This window comes from Sciurus vulgaris (assembly GCF_902686455.1).
Source record: "Sciurus vulgaris genome assembly, chromosome: 6".
Taxonomy (NCBI): domain Eukaryota; kingdom Metazoa; phylum Chordata; class Mammalia; order Rodentia; family Sciuridae; genus Sciurus; species Sciurus vulgaris.
The window spans coordinates 41,644,453-41,665,981 of record NC_136466.1 but is presented as its reverse complement, the minus strand read 5'-3'; the positions used below and the strand labels follow the sequence as shown (position 1 = coordinate 41,665,981).

General features: G+C 41.2%; 1 protein-coding gene across 2 annotated transcripts in view; it reads left to right on the top strand.

Moving 5' to 3' along the window:
* The window catches only part of SPOCK1 (SPARC (osteonectin), cwcv and kazal like domains proteoglycan 1), a 518,936-nt gene that overhangs the window by 369,955 nt on the left and 127,452 nt on the right, over positions 1-21,529 (top strand). The window lies entirely within an intron of this gene.

Genomic DNA, 21,529 nt, shown 5'->3' with positions numbered 1-21,529 from the left:
TTCTATCTTTTCTTTCTTCTCATCATAGGTTTTGTTGAGTTGTTTTTATTAATAAACAGTAACTATACTGTATATAAAATTTGTATTGGGCTCTTTTTAATATATATAAATGAATATTTTTATGGTACTACAAACTACGCAAATTTTAATGACTATACAACATACTATACAAAAAAAGTTTACTTTAGATGGGTCATACATAAACTTAAATATAAGAGCTAAGACTATAAAACTCCTATGAAAACATAGGAACAGGGTCCTTGGGTTTGACCAAAATTTCTTAAGTAGGACAAAAATCAAGAGCAATATATGTAAAAAAAGAGAACAAATTAGATTTCACCAAGATTAAAAATTTCTTGTCTTCTGAAGATACTTTTACAAAACTAAAAAGGTAAGTCACCCAGCCCTGGAAGAAAAACACAGAAGACAAAACATATACAACAAAAGATTTGATTCTGAAACAGGAAATGAAAGCACATGTACTCATGAATGTTCTCTTCAGCTTTATCTGTAGTAGCAAAAAAAAAAAAAAAAAAAAGCTAAAACAAACAAACAAAAACACCACCAAAGGTTGTTCACTATGTAAATGGATTAAAAAGTTGAGGTATAACCAATATAATGGATTACTACTCAGCAATAGAAAAACATAACAGGGACTATTGATACATCTAACAACATGAATGGATCTAATAAATTTTTTGAGTGGGAGGAAAAAAATCCAGACCAAAAACTCAAGCATATGCTCTATGATTTCCATTTACATGAAAATTTAGAGAACATAGAAACTCATCGATGGTGAAGTTGGTCACTGTTTGCTTGAAAAGAGGAGGACAATCATGGTCAGTGGATGCATAAGGCTGTCAGGTTTGATACTGAAGTAGATCTTTCTGGAAAAAGTAAAGTCAAACTCTGGGTTGAGATGCCAGAGGACCCATTGGTCAATAGGTTTGTTAATTAAAAAAAAAGCTTTTATTACAATGGTATATTATTCTTTCTGACATGTTTTAAAAATATATTCTCAGAGGAGCTCTTAAGGAAAATATTCTCTTAGGAGATGGGGTGATAGAAAGTCCTCAGGCCTATAGAGGGCTCTGTGCTCAGGGATTCTCTACTAGTCAGGATGGCTGGTTCTGATTCATTGTTCTGTGTGGGTGGGAGATGGGGTGGGGGGGAGTTTTTCCCTACAGAGTGCTGAACATTGATTTTACCTCTCTGTTGCCATCGATTTTCATTTGGAGAATGGAAAATTGAAGCATTTGTTCTAAACCTTCCAGACAAGGCACATTCTCAAATTCTGCAAGTGTATTGTGAATGGGAGGAAAGCATGCCAGGATGGGACTTACAATATAAGTGTACCCTTCAAAGCCTTGGGGAGCAGTGGGAACTCATCTATTGTTAAATAAGGAGTAAGATGGCCCAACTTCCCAAAGGGCTGGGCCTCTCTAATGTAATAGCCCTTCATCTCTGCTTCCTAACTATCTGGAATAACAACTAATTCTCTGCACTAGCAAAGAATTCAGATCCAGTCGAGGCTTTCGGTACAGTAGACCAATCTGAGAGCTTTCTCTCTTTTATGTGAACTTGAAAAAAAGAATCAAAGTGTTTGAGGTCAGAGAGAAGTACATCACAGAATGTGCCTCAAATACCAAACTCTCAGAGGATATTTGAAAGGATGACGGTTATTTCATCTCAGTTTTGTTTTACAACAAAGCACTGCCTCCTGCTACAGGGGCTTTGAACCGATTGATTATACATACACATATCTGTTGAGGTTTGGAAGACACGTGGCCATGCAGAAGGTGGGTAATTCCTGGCTGTCTAGATGGATTTCTGGTGCTTTGCATCTCAAGGCCTTGCCAATTACCAGTGTGTGACTGTGCCCACAACCATTAATACGATTTTATATTGTGTAGCTCTTGCCCTTTCTCCATGGGGCTCATGCATTGTACTGGGTTCTGTTTTAAGCTCAGAGGATCTTCATTGACCACATTCTGGGTGTGAGGATGGTGCTAATGAGAGCTTAATGCTATTCCTAGAATGCTTGCAGCTGAGTATTGGGTGTGCCTTATTCTAAGTCAGTCACTTTTGTAAACAGAAAGAAACTTTACTGTGGTCTATTATTTTACAAATGCTTACCTCTCCATGTGTTATTCCCATCACATGCTAAGTACCTATTACTGAAGAAGAGATATGAGAGGAGGAAAAGCAGCTGGTTCAAGAAAAGTAGTTTACTGAGCACTTACCCTGTTAGGCACACTTTGCAGGGGGATCTTGTTGGCAGGTCAGCCAGGTCTATATTATAATGTCCACTTTGCAGATGGGACTATTCAACTTCCATAAATAACTGCCCTGGCTGCACAGAATCAGGAAGGGGCAGATTGAGAACCAGATTGGCAGTCACTTCAAAGCCACCTCTGCGATAGAGTCATGGGGGTGAACTTTCAGGGAGCTAGTTTGCTTCCTTCCCAGCTAAAGCCCACTGGCCAATGTGCTTGTGGTCTTAAAGGTGCCGCTATGAAGGATCCTAGGGTCCTGGTTTCTAATCTGTGTTCTCTTTTCCAAAGCCTCAATTCTAGGTTCATTATTCCTCTTTGTGGCTTTTCAAAAATACTCATTCAAACCACACATCACTTAAATATAGAAATATTCAATTACTTTAAACCCCCAAGACACAATTGAAAAAAAAAAAAAAGTATTGTCTTGCTCTACCCATGGCAAGGAAGCAGCTTCTCCTAGGACCTTTGTGGAGCATGGATTCATAACTCAAGCAAACTACTTAACTTCTCCATTCCTTTGTTTTCCTCTTTGAAATCAAAGGTATTGATTAGATTATCTTGATGATGAGCAGCAGAGACTACAAAGAAGTTCATGATGGAGATGTGAATAATTGCATGGAATTTTTAATCCCTTGGAGCAGGGGATGGAGTAAGAATCAGATATTACATTTAAGAAAAATTCACTAGGCTAGGTTACAGATATAGTTTTAAAAATAACAAATGGTAAACTTACAATAAAATGTACCATTCCCACGTCTTGTTCTACCTTGGCCTCCTTTAAAAAAAAAAAAAAAACTATATATATATATCTCCTTTAACTTCCATAAGAATTGGGGGTGGGTCAAAGCTCCTCAAAAGTTTCTTCTCCTGCCTGGTGGGGCAGTTTTGTGTGTGGCTCTCAAGGACCAGAGCCTCTGGCCTGAAAGCTTGCCATCTCCGCTTCCCAGGCTCCTAAACTGCATTGCCTTCCAGCAGGGGCAATTCTTGTTCTCGCTGATTCCAAAGCATTGAATCATTGTCTGCCTTTTTCTTTTTAAACCAATTCCTATCTGTAGGAGACGGAGAATGTTTTATGGTTGAATTCCCAGGATGTGTGCCTGCCCAGATGTTAATAAGCTGGGTGTCTCTGGAGCTTGGAATGGCTATTTACAGGGCCAAGGGTTGATTAACGACATCCTGTCATTTCCTACCTCCATCTTGGGTAAAAGGCATTCAGTACACTGTGGTGCTGACTGGGTGATGGGGCTGCAGGTGTTGCGTTTGTGGGTGTCCTTGTGCATTAAGGAACATACAGACTGGAATATTTTCTGCTTTAGATTTAAGTGTTTTAGAACAAGGAGGTTGAAGTGGGTGTGCCCATTTTGAATACATAATCACTAGCTGTGATTTCTACCACAGATCAGGTCTTGCTGGGCAGCACACAGGTGTGAATCATATTAGCCCATCTGTCCCTACACATTGAGAAATAAGCTCTAGTCCCCTGTAGATTACTGAAGATGTTAAGCTTCCCATCAGAAGGACTGGAATCCCCATGAGTTCTGGAGACACTTAGCATCCAGATACATAAGTGCACGTGTCAGCCTGAACAAAAGTCATCATATTGAATTTTTGCAGTTCCACTTTTATCTGTCTTAATTTTCTCAAACCTTATTCTTCCTCCTTTGTTATTAATAAATCTACTGTCACCTGCTTGCTGCTCTGCAAAACTCATCAGAATCCCAACTCACAGGTTTTCAGTTTAGCCATTTTATATCAGATTGATTCAACCATTGAACTGTGAAAGACATTCTTTATGGATATCAGCCACCGTAGTAGGGCCCATCTGGGGCACTGACCGTGTGGGTTCTGGGGCTGGAAAATGTACTCAGGATGATTTAGATGGACATCCAAGGCTATCTTTAGGAGGCCTGGTGTTATAAATAGAATGTTCTCAAGCTAATGATCTGTCTTTAATATTCCTCATGGACGGAGTTGACATAGGCAGCCCCTCCAGGCACAGAGGGACAGGAGATATGAAAGTTAATTAATCTGGGGACCTTGGTACTTTTCCAAGGATCTCTCTTATGATGTTGTTCACGGGTGCTCAACAAACCTGATGTGGCTCTGTTACCAAGTGATAAAAGACCTACCTGCTCACAGCTGCCTTGTCTGATTCCTCCATAATTGGGGGGCTGGAGGGTCATGCTTATCCCTGAAGTACAGGGCTAGTTCTCTGACATCTGCCCAATGGGAAGGAGAGGGCTCTTTCAAATGTCCTATACCACTGAGAAACCCCCAAGTGAAGAGTTAGGTGGAGGGCTCTCTACCCCTCTGGGTTGAAACAAGATCCCTTCTCTAGGCAGGTATCAAGGGAGGCCATTGGTGAATATGGTGATGGTGATACAGGACTTCAGGGCTTGAACTCTCTCAGATACACTGGGGATGGTGAGTTAAAGGTTGCTAATTCAGATTTTACTAGGTTGGAGTTTGTAATAATTTCTTATATCAACAGGTATTTATGGCTGCCTTCCAGGTGCTAGACACTGCTGTGCATTCAGAGTTCTGTGATGAGTGAACATTTTCTACCCTTGTAGATATTAAAGTCTATTGGAAAGGACTGATAAAATTAAATATCTAATCACTATGATAAGTGTTCATTAGTATCGGAGCAGGGTGCCATAGAATTGCTTTAGGTTGGTTGAATAGAGCCTCCCCAAGAAGTCTCCTTGGGGAGGAAAAGAGTGATAAGTCCCAGAAGGGCAAAGAGAAGGGATGGGTTCTCAGTGAGGGGACAGCTTCAGCAAAGGCCCTGCCCGAGTCCAGGAGGAGGAGAAGGGAAGTGAGGGTGTAAAGGCCGGTGCTATGGGCAGAAGGTGATCAAGCGTGTGAGGCTGGCAAGGAAAGCAAAGCTAGGTCCTGCAGTGCCTCCAAGGTTGCAGACAGGTCCTGTGGTTTAAAGGGAAAGTTATAGAATCCAGTGGCATAGGATGAACTGAATTTCCTTGAATTCTTGTTCTTCAATGCAAATTCTGTGTTGTGTAAGGGAGGCTGGAAGGTGGTGTGTGGGTGTTGTGTACGTGTACATACAAGATCTCCTTGTTGAGCTTGTAACCCAGTGGAGGAATTGGAGGACATGAATGTGTTTGATCTAATTGAGAAAGGGAAAACAATCTCAGCAAATAGAACTGAAATTCTCGAAGCCACTGACCACTTCTACCCTCATTTGGGGTTGAGGGATGGGTGGAAGGCAGAAAAAGGGGCAGCATCAATTGGTGGTATTCATTAGCATTCACTGGTGTCTTTAGAGCATGTGAGGACTATGGTTCAGATCTACTGTGCTACTGACAGTTGTTAAGTGACAGAGATGAGGACTAGGACTGTGCTTCCCCCAAACTCATCTTCTGTGAAAGAGCACCTCTGCCCTCAAGCCAGTCATGCATTTCTTCATAAAATGATGACATTAAACTTTGTATCATGACTTTGTTATAAGGAAATCAGGGAGCATGGCACTGGTGTGTAGTAGGTGCTTAATAAATATAGTCATTCACCTGAACCTCTAGTTCCCCAAGGAGCAGTCAGATGGCGATAATAATCATTGATTACCTCACAGTTTCTCATGCTTATGTAAGATCATACATGCAAAGGGCTCTGCAATTTTCCATGTTATGGATAGTATTTGTTGTTGTCTTTGTCTATGTGGATTGCCATAACAAAATACCATAGACTGAGTAACTGATAAACAAGTTACTGCTTTCTGGTTCCTTCATAACTGTTTTTGCTGCGTTGTCACATGGTAGGAGGGAACAGAGGTATCACTGAGGTCTCTTTTAGAAGGTCATTCGTCCCATTCTTGAGAGATCTTCTCTTAATACCTAATCACCTCCCAAAGGCTCCACCTTCAAATACCCTCACATTTGGAATTAGGTGTCAGTGTATAAATTTGGAGGAAGGAGAAGCCAAAGCATTCAGTATATAGCCTTCTCCTGGCCCCTCAAATTCATGTCCTTCTACATGCAGTTTGTTGGCAGAGATTGCCACAAAGTTGTAACTGGGTGTCATGTTGGGTCTCTTGACTCTTATTTCAGGTAAGGCACCACGTATAGTAGAAGTATAACAAAGATTTTTAGAGGGGAAAGGAAAGTCAATTTGATGGTACATGTCTGTATTCCCAATGACTTGGGAGGCTGAGGCAGGAGAATCACAAGTTGAAGGTCAGCCTTAGCAATTTAGGGAGACCCTCAACAACTTGGATGAGAACCTGTCTCAAACTTTAAAGGAAAAAAAGAACTTAGGGTATAGGTCATTGGTAAAGCACCCCTGGGTTTAATCCCATGTGTGTGTGCATATAGATTTAGAGTGAGAGAAAGAAAGCAGAGATGCCTTCAAGGGAGATGGTGTACCTCCTCAAAGAAGAGAGCAACATCATGTCCCTTTGTTCCCTAGTTTTTTATTGATGTTTTAGGGAAGTTTCTAGAGAGTTCTGCCCTGGTACCACCTCTTGACTTTTGCATCAGATTTTAAAATCCCTACTGCACATGACTTTACACATAGGTACCCAAGCAGTACCCAAGCAAAACCCATGGAGAAGAGAACTTTTACTATTACAATGAGATTTTAAATGGCAAGCTAAGGGCAGCCCTGGGTCACTTTGGACTGCACTCACCGATTCTAATTGGAAATTGGTTTTACAGATTGCATGACAGATGGGGTTTACTTTTAATTATCCTGTCTTCCTGATTCTTGGAAACTTTGGTCTGCATAGAGGTCACAGAAGTCCTCTTTCAGGGTAACTTGGGTTCTTCTTATCAAGGACATATATTCCAAAGCCCTCAGAATAACTCTGCTAACAGGTTTTTTGTTGAGGAATTTAATATATCCTGTTGACTTAATCTGGAGCAAAGCCAGAATGGTCTTGGGTAAATTGCTTTCTCAAAGAAAATGTGAAGGGCCAACATGTAGGCCCAATTTGTAGAATTATCTCACAAACTTCATGTTCCTATCACTCATGTCTATCTGCTACCTATCAAATTCACTCATTTCATTCCAATAGCACCCACATTTTAAACTCATTTCAGTATCAACTTTAAAGTCTAAGGACAAGGCTCATCTAAATGTCATCTAAACCAGACATGCACGAGATTTGCAGTACAATTCATCCTCAGGGCAAATTGCTCACTTGCTATAAGCCTGTGGGACCAACATATTATATGCTTAAAAAATAAAAAGGTGGGCAGGCATAGTATAAGCAATAAGCATTCTCTCTCATTCTAAAAGTGAGAAATAGTAAATAAAAGAATTACATACAGGTCCCAAGGAAGTCTAAACCCCCAAAGGACAGATAATACTAAACCTCACGGCTCAAGAATGGTCTTCTTTGACTTGGCATTCTGCCTTTGAGACCCATTTGGGCAGAGATCCTGCCTTCCAGATCCACTGGGGCAGGCATCTCACCTTCTGGACCCACTTGGTTGTGGTACTGCCCATTCCACCATCATTACCAAGAAAGGGTCCTCAAGGCAGTAGAAGACCCTGGCCTCACAGTGGCTCTGTTTCTAGGTCTTTTGTCCATGGCTCCCCTGGGTGTGGAATTGTATACCAGTGACTCTACTAGTTTGGGATTGTGAGGATGACTCCACCCTCTTTGTTCTACTGGAATTGCCCCAGTGGGAACTCTCTGTGGTGGCCCATAGAATCTGCTGGGGCTCTTGTACTCTGGGACTATAATGGATTCTTAGATGACTCTCTTGCCTTAGAGATCATTCTTCTAGAATAGGTAGGCTCCCTGGGGTTGTGGGGAGGAGAGAGAGAGATCGAGAGATCCTTACTAGAGAGAGGAGACCCAGAGGTGTTAAGATGGCTGACCCATATTAGATTCCTAGTGTGGTTGGTTGCCCACACTCATAGCTTTTTCTCCTGAACATGCTTTTTCATTGTTTAAGGTATGGCTAGGCCAAGAATTTTCCAAATCTTTAAGTTCTGCATCCCCTTAGATTAACAACTCCATCCTTAACTTGTTTTTCTGTAAGAAGAGAAACCAGACCACTTTTCAACATTTTGGTTAGATATTTCCTCAGCCAAATGTCTAATTTCACTCTTTGCAAGTTATAGCTGCCATAAAACATTAAGATACAAACACAATTCAGTCAATTACTTGGCTTCTTATAAGAAGCTTGGCCTTTCCTCCAGTTTCCAGTAACATCTTCCTCATTTCCATCTAAGCTCTTGTCAGAATAAACATCACTATCAATTCCTACCAAAATTCTGTTCAGGATTTCTCAGGTATTTGCTAAGAAGATTGAAACTTTCTCTGTAGCTGTTCTTTTTTCTTCTTTTAGGGCCCTCACCAGGATGGCTTTTAAAGGTCCACTCATAGAAGCATAGGCTCTTTCCAGCACATACCTCAAAACTCTTCCAGCCTCTACCTATCATCCAGATCCCAAAACATTTCTACATTTGCATGTATTTGTTATAGCAGCACTCTGCTGCTTGGTTCCAGTTTCTATCTTAGCCCATTTGGGCTGCTCTAACAAAAATATCATATATTGGGTAGTTTTAAACAACAGAAATTGATTCTCCACATTTCTGAAAGCTGGGGAGTCCAAAGTCAAGACCCTTGCAGTTGCAAGTGTCTGGGTGAGTGAGGTACCATTCCTTACAGATGGCATCTTCTCATTATGTTCTCACCTGGTGGGAAGGAATAACTGGCTCTCTGTGTTCTCCTTTACAGAGCACTAATTCCATTTATGTAGGCTCTGACCTCAAAATCTAATCACCTCCCAAAGACTCTGTTAGGACTTCACATGAATTTAGGGTTGTTACAAACATTCAGTCTGTGCATTATCACCTTTAGTTCTCTGCTTGCTGGATGCACACTCCTCTCCTTGCTATGCTCATCACAGTTACAGTGACCAGATTCACTCTGAGTGTCAACCCCACCACCCCCATCCCAGGGCAGAACCTAATCACCTTTGTATCCTTTGTGCCTAGTTCAGACTTTGGTGCACTGTGGGTATTCACAACATATTTAATAGATGAATGAATCAGTTAAGAGAGTATCTGGAGATGTAGGGATAGATTGGTATGCTTCATTAGGAGCTGGGACAGGTCAGCCAAACTGCAGAGTGATACTCATGGCAAGGGTTAAGGTTTTTGGTTTCATGAGACAGGGAGTATGTCCATTTCCCTTTGTTTTCTGCATAGAACCTACCATATTCCTAGGCACACACAACACACTCAGAAAATGCCTGTGAAACTCCCCAGGAACACTGGAGGTAACATGTCAGTCTGGTGTGAAAGTGACCTTATTCTTGGGAAAGAGCAGTATCCAAACTCTGTACCCTGCCTGACCTAGTGCCTATTCCTTTGGGGTTTTGTCTTTTTGTCTACCCTCTCCCTGCACTAAGTGACTAGACATATTTAAAGGTCAGCTCTCCTATGGGGCCATGGATATTATGTCATTCTTTCCATTAACCCAGGAGTCCCTTTGAGTCACAGGTTGGTGATCTTCTGAGTGTGCGGAATGACCTTTTGGATCTGCCTCAAGGAACCAAGGAGAAGGATACCTACTCTTCTGGCCATCTCCATCAGGCCTGATTCTACTACTGCTGAGTCTTTGGACCCCTTGGGCCCTTTCTTGATGGGCTGAAATTCGTCATCAAAGACTTCTCAGGCCAGGAGATTTGCAAGCTCCAGAATCTTTTCTCTCTAGAATCTTCTCCTATTGTCCTAAGACACTTGCCTTTCTAGCTTTTCAGAATATCAGAGAAAAGAGCTGCCTAAGGGCCATGTCACACTGTCAACCTGCAGGAAGCCTGGGAATGCAGCAAGCAGTATGTTCATCATCTTTACTGTCCTGCAGAGAAGCCTAGTACAGAGGGGCAAGGGGATGAGCTACACACTGATGAGACCCCTCTTAGGACCACAGTCACAGTTCTCTGTCACTCATGAGCCTGGAATACAACTGCAGACCTATCGGAATATTCTGGAGTAACATGGGGTTTCCTGCCAATCTGTCTACTCTCCAACTTAATCAGTTTCTTCAGGTTTCAGTTTCTTCTCTTGTGTTATGAGAGGAAGTGGACTTTTTGTTCCTAATGGCTCTTCTGATTATCTATGGTCCTCTGATTGTGTGTGCAAACACTTTGATACAGATATGGGCCATCAGAGTAGTCCTCACTTTAATACCTGGTAGAATTGGTGGAGCACAGGGTGGGTGATAGAATAGTGTGCCCTGCTGAGCCTTGTCATTGGGAGTAAATGGTACATTTCTGTTAGGCATTTGGCTTTATTGACCTCCTGATTTCATTTTGGAGAACCCCTCTTATGGAAGATATACATAAAGATTTATGTAAAAGGATGTTGAGTGCCCTCAATTACATTATTTCCCTAGGTGACCTCTGCTTGAGTTCTTGCAGTATTGGGAGTCTCCCTTCTCATCTTTTGAAGTAGCACCTCTGTCTTTGGACAGCTCTTACTCAGCGTTTGAGGTATCTTCCTTAGGTTGAGGCAAAATGCTTTGTTCTTGGTAACTTCTACACATAGCTCCAGGTTCCACTCTGATACAGCATTGTGAAGTGTTAGCTTCCTACTTCCTTGTAGGGAACATTCCTCAAGCTTATTTGACAGCAGTTGCTGATACAATGGTTTAAATAAATCCAACAGTCTGGATGGGGAAACTGAGGAAATGGTAAAGATTCAGCATGGACTGTAGGCTTTTGCAGTTACTGAGGCTGAGCTATGAGCTGAGGAAAGCCTTGCTCAACAGGCATCCTGGCAAGCTGTGATGTGAGTTCAACCATACTGCCTTGATTCATACTGTGTGCTGGAGCCTTGTCCTGCCCCCAGTCCTTTGTCTCAGACTTATTTCTGGACAGAATCACTTAGGGATACTTGGTTTGTTTATAGTAGTACAATGTATAGCTTACCGATAGGTTGATTGTGTTATGTTTTAACAAGCGTCTTAAGCTGATTGGATAATGTGCCTATATATGTCTTGTACAATCATAAGTAATATTAGATCTGTGCCTTCTGAGCCTGATCTCCGATGTCTGCGTTCTTTGGGTGACATCATCATCCTCACCCTCATCGTCATCCTGACACCTCCGTTTGAAATAACTACACTTCCTGAGTCAACACATTCTTGAGCATCTTATCTCTACCTGGGGGGCATCTGGAACCCGCTCTGATGATAGTCCAATGTGACCAGTGATGAAGAGCTGCAGTATGTGTGTAGGCAACAAGAAACACAGGGAAACATGCCTAGAGGTGAAAGTGGGGCTACCAGAGACATTTTTAGAGAAGGGTACCAAATGACCTGGCCTTTGGGAAAGGGTGGAAGACCCTTGGCAGAAAAAGATAAATGTAACAAAACCAAGGAATCTAGGCTTAGTTCTTGGCCACTTGTCCAAAAAAATCCCTATCAGTTGGGGCCATGAAGCTGGAAGAAGCTTTTCTGAGGGTCCATCCTGTCTCCACCAACTGACTATGAAGAAAACTTTCAGAAAAGGTGACAAGATATATATCTATATCTATATCTATATAGATATAGATATGCTCACCTGATTGCACCTGGCTCCTAATGTACTTTTGGTGAATCACCCAGTGTTGATGGTATGTGGGTACTGATGTTTTGCCTGAGCTTCTCAAATGCTATTTCTCAATCCATATCCAGCCTGTCTTTAAATCTGTACTAAAAGCTATCATGTCCCTGTTGCCACTTCTGCTCCATTTTGCTGACTTGCAAGTCAGATCACATGCAGCCCTCCCAGAGAGGTATTTTGCTAGTGGTGACTACAAAACAAATACAGTTTTTTTCCCCCCTCATATATACTCATCTCATGATAATTAATTACCCTCAAGAAATGCAAGCAAATGTTTTCCAAGATTATAACAGCAAAGCCCATGTGGAATTTCATCGGCTTGTCCTACCCTCATATGCACACCTGAGCTTACAAACACCCAGAAACTGCATTAGCAATCCCCCCCCCCCTGCTGCTGTGGCCCCTCCTGTGAAGAGAAAGAATTATGAATGCGTAAAGAGGGGACACAAAATGAAATTCTCAGCCCTGGGTTTGCTTTCTTATTATTTACTTTTTTTCCAATTAGTGTGTTCTTTGCTAAAGATTTCCTCTAAGGTCTCAGGGATAGAGATGGACCCCTCTTCAATGGGCCAGTGGACAAAGAATAGCAATAAAACAAGAAATCAAACCTTAATGCCAAAGGTCAGTGGGTAACAGTAACAATTTCTTTTCTGTTTCCTGTTAGGAAGAAATGGATTTTGAAAACAGAGTACATCACTAACCATTATCCTAAGGGAGTAAAAAAGCTCAACGGTTAGTTTACATTTCCCTAATAGCTTGCTATTATACTGCTGGCTGGCATGGCAATTTTCCTTAACAAAGCAGAATTTTAGTTGGGACCTGTAAGTGCCTCTGTGTGTGTGTGTGTGTGTGTGTGTGTGTGTGTGTGTGTGTGTGAGAGAGAGAGAGAGAGAGAGAGAGAGAGAGAGAGAGAGAGAGAATATCTTTGCATGTAGGCCCCAGAGGCCATGCTTGTCATCAAACTGAACTTTAAGTTAAACCCCTACCAGTCTCTGCTTTACAAAGCCCCTGGCTGCCACTGGCTATGGTCTGTTACTCTCTTAATGGAAGGTGACTGTGGATGCAGGCTCCAACCAGTTAGTGGCATTTCCATAATCACATCAACCTACTAATCATTATCCAGGCAGAAAACACTGAGGACATTTATGAGTTTAAGGCTTGAGGTAAGTTTGACTGGGTCCCTGGACATATATATTTGGTTTCAAGTGTAAAGAAACCTTAATTCCAGTAACGTAAAAAGATGTCTAACCCACCAGAGATCTGGATTGCGATTGGGCAGGCTCCTTTTCTTTATGCTGTTTTCCCACTAACCACACATTTGCTCCTGGTTCTCTTAAGTGTAGAATGACTCAAAGAATTCTTGAAATTAACAGCAAATTTCTTGACAGATTTTTTTTGAAAAGTTAGCAGTCTGTGATTCCTTAGTGTCTTGAAATATGAGTAAGCATAAAACCAGTAAGGTAATACCTCTTCTGAATAAATTCAACTATTCAGAATAATTGAATATCATTATGCTTAATACTAATCACTACATTTAACATATATTAGAGCAATTACATTTAATGCAATTCCGGCTTTGTCTTTGCATTCTTTGCTCAGTTTCTGGCATGTAGTACATTATTAATGAGTGTTGAAAAGTAAAGACCATCTCTAGGTTCCTAACCATATTTGGACTGTTTATATCTTCAGGTTAAAGAGATTCTCAAAATATTAATGTGAAAATTTAATTTTATTAAGGTAGAACCCAAGTCTTGGTCTCCACTGAAACATTTGAGGACTGGTCAGAGAGTTTTTGCCTATGTCAACTTTTTTTTTTTTTTTTTCTCCAATTCTGACAACTTGGGCATTCTTTAAACATTTCTAAAGAAATAAGAACTTATAAATAGGTGTGAGTTCAGAAGTTTGGATTTTAAAAACTCTGGCAATGAATTTGCTTTTTAGATTTTGAAACAATTAAAGCAGAAATACATGGTTGTAAGAATCACACAATAGAAAGACACATAGAGTCACAATGCACATGTTCCATTTTTCATATCCTCAATCCTGTCTCTCCAGTCTCACCCAGCACATGTCCCATGTTTGGTATGTGTCTTCTGAATCATTTTCCATTCATTTGTACAAGTAGGTACAGTTTGTGGAAATTCTCATTCTGGGCTATTAAATCTCATTTATGGAAAGTAGATTCTTGCCCAACTGCCTTGGTCATTCTGCAGCCCAGGTGAAGGGCAGGTCATGGAGTCCAAAGTTGACATGAACCATAGTCTAGAGGTTGGCATATGGGTGCACCCAGAGAGATATTCACATGTTGGAAATTGCATGTATACCACGGACATTTTTGGTGACCTTGACTCTGCACTAGGACCTTTAAAATATGCATTTTTAATTGGTTTGAGGATGCTTTAGGAACCTGACACAGGGCTGGCTAACAGATCTCTGCTTGTTGTGGGGCCTGCTCATCTCTCCTGTCATGTCTAAGCTTTATCTAGGATGTGTTATGATCATCATCCTGACCAACCATAATGGGGTGAAGCCCCATAGAGCACTGGCTTTCCTGTAGTAGACCTAGACTGACCAATGGATGCAATCCATCTGATGTATGGAGCTCTCCTTATGAGGGCAGGTCCTTCCCATTGCCCCAGGTCTGCTTTGGCCATGATGTCTCCCCAGCTGATTCCCCCAACAGCTTCCCATGCTCTGTCATAACTTTTCTCCCTCTTAGGGTCATTTTGGGAGAAGTAAGTGAGGCAGTTCGTGAAAAGGCTTAAAGCAATGCTTAGAATATTGTAGCATGTCATGTTAGTTATTCACTGGTAGTAGGAATGGCAGTAGTACCAACAGCAGCACAGGATAACCTCAATAAATGTTTAGCTACTAATTGCATATTTGTTCTTTTAAATTTAAAGTTTCCATAAACAGTGTGTCTTCTGTGCCACTGAGTACTCAGTAGCACGTGGGATACTACCTGGCTCAGGATAATGATTTGCCTTTTGCAGTTCTCTTTGCATTGTAAGGAAAATTGGACTCTCTTTGGACAGGTTCTCATGTCCAGGACCTTCTCCATTTGGAAAAGAAAGGGACTCTTGAGCCCACACATACAGAATGAAGAATCTGTCACGTGGGAGCCTGTCTTTTTTTTATCATAGCAGCTTTTGTAGATGACACAGGCCGTTATGCCTTTCCTGTGTCATTTTATGACTTAGCATAATGAGTGAAATAACCCTAACAATGGAGGAATTATAGCATCATTTTCTATGACAGATTATTCAATGTTTAACATGTTTTCCATTTCAATTAATGTTCATTATTTTGTCTCTGGTTCAAAATAGCTACCATGTCAGCTATCTGAGTATCTTCCACCCTGCTTTAGAAGCAATTAATTTTGATTTTGTAAATAAATTCAATTTTATTTTTGAATGGGCAGTTTGATATTAACATGAAAATAAAATGCTTGTGAACCCTTTATGCCAGCAAACAAACACTGTTATACTGTGAAGGGATTATTCTTCAATGGGTCCTCCACTGACAGGTCTGTCTTGTAGATCTGGTAAGAGAACAAAGACAGGGCAGAAAAGAAGGTCCAGTGAGGAACTGGTTATGTAAGCCTCAGTTATCTACCTATGAATGGGAGACATCTACCTTCAGATGGGCATTGTTTAGGGCACATAGACTGGAATGTAGTGGTTACACAAAGCAAGTGAAGTGCCACAGTTATTTATTATCTTTATTATCTGGAATCACTTTACTCCTTCACCAGCTCTTTCCATGCAGAATAAAACTATCCGAAGTTATGTAAACATGGTAGATTACACAAATACAGGGAGTAAAATGAATGACCTTTCTTCACTGACTGAAAGGGAAAAGCCAACAATTCTATTACATGTGTTTTGATCAACCTACCTTTCCCATTTCCCTATCATCATTAAAATATTTTTGACACAGAATCTTGAATTGAATTTAGCAGCATTATGTCAGGAAATTTATTCTTGCACATATATCTAATGCTGAAAAAATATTGCTGTCCTGCCATCTTCTTGCTGTGGGTCCTGACCATGGTGCCACTCTGCAATGGTCAAGTGCATTGCTGGGTCATGACTGATGTCCTCAAAGTCTCTTGGTGTGAGCTGTGTGGAAGCAGCTGGACATGGTTGGTGAGGGAGGATATCTGAGTGGGGAGCAACCAAGCCCACTTTAAAGCAAGAGCAAGAAACAGTGACATGTGGAGCTGAGGTTAAGGGGTCCCATTTGCAAGAACCTGGACAGGAGTACGTTGAAGAGAGCTGTCATGACCAGATCAGTCTTGCTAGACACTGTTGTAAGAATGTGACCATAGTCACTCTATTGAGTTGCTCTTATAAATAAAATGACTATTAATAGATTTATTTGCATTATATATTTTTACATTTTTAAATAATTTTATTTTTAAAATCTATAAATAAAATTATATGCATTTTGCATTGTATATCTTAAGGAAATCTTCAGAGTGGCATTCCAAAAGGCAGTTTTAGAGCAAAGTAAGTCCTTAAATTGACAATACCAGCACAAGATTCTATGGGATCCTGTTAACTTGTTAGAAGATCTGAATGTTGTGCTGGCTGAGTACAACCAAATAATATTGTCTAACAGTTTCCAGTATTTGAATTCCTAGGCTGCAGTTCTTTCCAAATACAAATGAATTTTATATTTCTCACTTATTTAAAAAAAACATATAAGACATTGAGAAATATGGAGAAACTGATTATTTCAGCAACTTTTAAGAATTCTTGGGAATTCTGATTTCTTCTCTCAAATTCTGAAGATTAATATCTGTTGGCATCTTGGAAACCATTGCATCAGAAATCCTCAAGCATCTTAGGGACAATCTGATTGCCATAGTGTGTATCTGTACACAGGAGAGCCCCCTCCTCCCACTTCCCAGTTGTCACTAGAGTTCTTTTTTGCTGATTGTCATTTCTCAGTGTCTGAATTAGGATTTCAGGAGAAAAAGAACCTGTTGAATTCTTGTTGCTTAAATCACATACTATTTTTGTCTTCTTGCTAGTACTACTAGTTTCCAGAAATAAAAGAAGAAATTCTTAAGGTTCAAATTAATAAGTTCACATATTTTGAGCAGGTCCTCATTCCAAATGCCAGTCATGTTTCCAAGTACCAGGAGCACAAAAGTGATGAAAACCCAGTCACCACCCTGAGTGCCCATTATGTTGAGAAGCATACATGCACTGTGGTGAATGTCACCACTGTGTCTAACAAGGCATAAAGTTGAAACAGTGTCATAATGAACTGCCAGACATGGGATCAGGAAAGTCTTCACAGAAGGCAATGGATCTGAATCTTGAACAAGAAGTGAACATTTGCTCTGTAGATAGGAAGCAGTTGCCAAGTCCTTTAGACTTGTATTTGCATAGCACATGAAAGAGACCAGTGGATGTGACCCACTAGAGATGGAATCTGTAGGACTGAGTGATGGGAAAGGTGGTAAGAGCAAGGGGGAGGAAGGAGTCTAGTATGGCTTCCAGGCTCTCTGCCTGGGAGTGCCCCATGTTCTGTTGGAATATTAGTAGTCTTTTCAGGCTTTGTTGGGTAGAATCAAGGTGCTTGCTTGCAGATTAGTTGAGTAGCCTGACCCTGCTGCAAGAGATTACAGTGCCTGCAAAGGGGTCCTCAGGAGGTTTCCTAGGAAGGTGGTATTTGAGTTGGCCTTGGAAAAAGGAGGTTAGATGGGAGAAATGAAAGTATATCAAGTAGAGAAAAAGCACACGGGGCTGCAGCAATAATTGGTGGCAATCATGGTCTTTGGGTGTGTTACTTACATATGTATTTAGGGATGGAAGCCCAAACAACGAACCTCTGAGTTTAGATTGTGCCCTGGGAGATGGGGAGAAGATAGAGGTTCTAAACCTTGGAGTCCTGTGATCAAATTTATAAATTTTATAGTAAGAATCATCTTTTTGCTTGAAAGTATAAATGCTGAGAATTTTGATAGATTTTTAAAAAAATATGGAGAGTAAATAGTTTAACAGATGGCAATAGGAAATGCTGGTGGAATATTGATTGTCTGTCTTCTTTCCACGAGGAGAGCTTGTAGCTTGAATTTTCTGTGTGCTGCCATCAGTCTGTAGGAGGTGAGGCTGCCCCTCAGCACCAGCCAGGCTGAGGCAGGGTTGGGGCTTGGTGGCAAGAGGGAAGACTGACAGAACAGGGCCTGCCTGTAGACTAAATTACTGTGTCACGCCAGTTGACCATTGTCTGTGACACTGCAGTCTCGTCGTTATCTTCATTGCATTTTATTCTTCATTGACTTAAGAATTAAAATTTTGGATCAGAAATCTTAGTCCTTTGCCTTGACTGGGTTGTGTTTTTTTTTTAATGATTTTCATTCAGTTGTGGGGATTGAAATATACGTACAGTATCACGGGAAGCTATGCCTCCTTGGACTCATAGGTACATAACTTCACTTAGCCTTTGCACAAAGACCACAGCTTTTGGTGCCATTTCTAGAGCCATACCTAGTTGAGATTAAGACTACCTGGATTTGTCCCAATCTAACAGGCATGCTAGTTTCTTTAGAATTAAGAAAATCCAGATAGTTTAGCCTTTGTATCAAAAGCACCCAAGGCATTCTAGAGAAGTCAAAGGTAGTGGGTAGATAGCCATGGGGACAGTGTTTCAAAGGAGCTCTGCTTATAAAACCAAATCCTGATAGTGAAAGTATAGATTCCAAAATTGGAGATTGAAATGGCTGTGGATCTGTATAATGCTTTCATTTGACAGTCTCCATTTGGCACATTTGTCTGATGTAACTGCCATGGGTCTCTGTGATACTGAAAGTCACTTTCCCTCTGTGCCTCTTATTCTTCATCTATACAATAAAATGGCTGGATTCGATTAGTTTGAAGGTGTTTTCTGGTTCTGACATACTGTGGTTTTGTGATTTATTACTGAGTAACCACTGCAGTGATCAGCATCTAGAGACCCACCTACCCAACAGTGAAATCTTGAGCATTTAGGGTGCACTAGGCCTTCTAGTGGGCACTGATCAGCCTCACCTCCCTGCCTCCCCAGAGACAGAGATGACTTGTCATTAACTGGGTGATTGGCAGCTGGCTCCATCTTTTCCTCAAAGCCACTAGTTCAGCATTCACTTCTTCCTCCCCTGCCTTTGGCTAAGCTCCGTTAGGCTTCTTTTCTCTGGGGCATCATTGTACATGGTTGTTTGCTCCAGCAAAGCTGTCACTCTTTGGACTTTATTGTCCCTTTCTGAGAACTTGTAACAAGAACTACTTTGGTCATGTGGGGACTGACCCAGGAGAGGGGCTGCCAGATGCCAGAACTTCTTCTTGCATTTGCTGATTCATTATGAGCGTCAGACAATCTGCTCTGTGAATGATGATAAATGTGTGGTGTTCTGCTGAAGGAATCATGTACTCTAAGATTAACCCCATGCTGACAGCCTGCTCCTCTGTTGCAGAATTCCCCTGCCCCTGTTTCTTTTGCTGCCTGTGCAGAATAAACACTTAAAAGGACAAATGATCCCGCTGATAAGCAGTTGTTGACACACAATGGAGGGTGGGGGGGAGCAAGAATGAAAGAAGGAGGGACTGTATAGAGGGATAAGAGGGTGGGAGGGGTGGGGAGAGAAAAAATAACAGAATGAATCAAAAACTATTACCCTAGGTAAATGTATGATTACAAAAACAGTATGCCTCTACTTCATGTACAAACAGAGAAACAAGATGTATCCCACTTGTTTACAATAAGAATGAATTAAAAAAAAAAAGAGCCAAGTATGTCTAATGAAGAATGATAGTAGACCTCAAGTCCATGTGATTTATAAATGCAAATGGTATTTCTTATTCCAGACAGAGGGGAAAGGCTAAGGTAGGCAGCTTCTGCGAAAGCAGAGGCATTGAAGACTCCAAGAGCACCCAGTGGGTGCCCCATAGAATTTTTAAGCTAGTATTCTAGGTTGGACTGAGATGAGTCAAGCAGGAGAGATTCTTCCTTGCATGCTGTTCTTCAGCTGGGTGAATGCCACCCCAGGCCTTGCCACAAGTCAGCTATATGACTTCAGGCAAGACTCGGCCCCTCTTTGAGCTTTCATTTCCCTCTTTAGTCAAATGAACACATTGAACTTGGTGATCTCAAAGAACCCTGTGGGACTTTCTTCTCCAGTGTTTGCTCAGTCTCCGCACTGTGGCTTCTCCAGCCTGCCTCCCCAATGGCCCCAAGGGCTGTGTTGTAGATACACACTAAGTCCTCTTTGATGTCACCGTCAGATATAATTCTCTAAACAGAGGTTTTTCTACTTACTGCCTCTCTCATACTGCTGGGGCAGATTTGAGGTATGATAAGAAACAAATTACTGGGTGCTTCTTTGCTTTATTCATCCTTTTTTCTTGCTTACTTCCCATCATTTAGAAGAGGGTTGGTCAATTCAGACATCAAACCCAAATTCCTGAAGTCTGGAGAATTATTTTTCACCTGGTAGAAAAGATATCCTCTTCCTTCTTCTATGGATTCTTCTGGAACATAGGATGTCTTTCCAAACCTAGGACCTGAAGATCAATCACATTTCTGTGGCAATGATAATTCATTCTCCATAATCTCATCTATTGGGGAAAATAATAATTGTAGTAATAGCTATTATTTTTATTGTTTCCTGCTTTGTGGGCTCTATACTGAGTTGTATGCATCAACAACTTATTTTATATTCTTAACATTTGCTTGAAGTAGATTCTATTTTCACCCATTTATAGATGAGGAAACTGAGACTATAAGGATTAAATATCTTGCTAAAGTCATACCACGAACAAGTAGCAGAGCTGAAGTTGAACTTGTCTTTTTCTGTTTTGAGAACCCAGATGCTAACCACATGTAGAACTGCCAGTGCAAAACACTTCAAGGGCACCATAATTGCCTGATTGATGGGCAGCCCAGAGACACTTGTCCTCTACCCAGAACTCAGCCCTTGGGCCATGGGAGTTGCTCCAAGTGGCTTGCTGGGAGAACAGCTTCAGCTAAGGGAAGAAGGGTGGCAGCAGTAACTGCAGGCCCTTATTTCAGTGGTTTATGATACAGAGATGGGGTTCCTTCTGTGGATATAAGCCATTCTAATAGTGCCATTTATCATTATGACATAGGTTAGAAAGAGGGGAAACTTGAGCTGGAATGAAAGAGTAGAATTCTGATTATTTTAACAGTTGGAAGTGACATCACCTCAGAGCTTCTATTGAGTGGCAAATTGGAAGCCAGACTGAAATTGCTTTAAAATGTATCCAGAGATAGTTTTCTGCAGCTGTGATGAAGTCTTTTGGTTGTGTTTGGAGATGCATTTCTATCTAAAGCACTCATAGAGTAGCTTGTGTATCACCCAAATGGAAGGCTGCCCATCAGCCCCAGGGGAGTCTAAGGCTCCAGAGAGTTGTTCTGGGCACCTGTGATATGCCACATCTGGCATTGGAGCTGATTGAGCCACCCTCCCTCATTGTTCTTTAAAATCGTTTTACATGGCAGAAAATAATGCTTAACATTTTGATGGTCACATTGTTTCTTTGGTCCAGCTGTAGGGTTAAACCTAGGCTTTTGGAACAAACTTCCAATTCCATTGATGAGCTGGAAAAAAATGGGAGTGCTGGCTAAGGGCCCCTGGGATTCCACTGTCCACTACTCTTTAAGGGG